The sequence below is a fragment of the Humulus lupulus genome, chromosome 8, assembly GCF_963169125.1.
Source record: "Humulus lupulus chromosome 8, drHumLupu1.1, whole genome shotgun sequence".
In the NCBI taxonomy this organism is placed as follows: Eukaryota; Viridiplantae; Streptophyta; class Magnoliopsida; order Rosales; family Cannabaceae; genus Humulus; species Humulus lupulus.
Window position 1 is genome coordinate 117,976,101 of NC_084800.1, and position 943 is coordinate 117,977,043.

The 943-nt window shown below is 27.7% G+C and overlaps 1 non-coding gene across 1 annotated transcript; it reads left to right on the forward strand.

Annotated features, from left to right (window-relative positions):
* Nucleotides 1-634: 634 nt before the first annotated feature.
* On the forward strand, nucleotides 635-708 carry TRNAV-CAC (transfer RNA valine (anticodon CAC)). The gene has a single exon. It is a non-coding gene; the product is annotated as a tRNA-Val (tRNA).
* Nucleotides 709-943: the final 235 nt, after the last annotated feature.

Below are 943 nucleotides of genomic sequence, written 5' to 3' on the forward strand. Positions count from 1 at the left end.
ACTCTTTTAAACTCAACCAACTCTTTTTCTACACAAAATATAAAATATCCAAATTGACATTATATTGTTTTCCTCTAGATTAAATATATAAACAAAAATAGAAAATAAATATTAATTCATTTTCTAATATATATTTGTGTTATTGACACTTGACTTTAGATCGAATTGAGTATATCTGACCCAACGAATTTGTCACATAATTTAATAGAGTATCCAATAAGACCATCTATTTATTTTAAAAAAAATAGCATCATCTCATTATGCCATCTAATAATATCATAAACAAAGTAGTTGTTTAACAATGCTAGATTTGTTTATACTAGTCACATATTTATTTCCAGCAATTTTAAAATAAATGGTACCGAAATTCATATAAATATTACTGGATGACAAACAAAAAGGCAAACTTGGAGAGGTATCAAAACCAAAGCACACTGTAGGAACTAAAGTCACAATTTTGAGAAACACACTTTAAAACACGTGGAATGCCCTAAATACTGCCTATTCTTAATTATTTCTTCTTGCTTTCCTAAACTACAACAAACCCTTTTGAGACACTTTTTCTAAAAGCCAATTTGACGATAAGGTTAAGGGTTGACAATATCATAAGATTACATTGCCAACCTAATATCTTGTCTGGGTGGTGTAGTTGGTTATCACGCTAGTCTCACACACTAGAGGTCCCCGGTTCGAACCCGGGCTCAGACAATTTTTTATACGCACGCAGTCTCAGGAGCAATTTTTATAAATTAAGTTACAAAATACAACTTTTTTTTTAATGGTTTTAATTTAACGATATTAGTTGTATTATTTTCAAAATAAAAAGGATATTAGTTGTAATATGTTATTTTAAATAAGAAATTATATTAGCATCCAAATTTTGCTTTAGATCTCCTATTTTTATTAGAATTTATTACAATATATATTTTTTATTAACTTATGC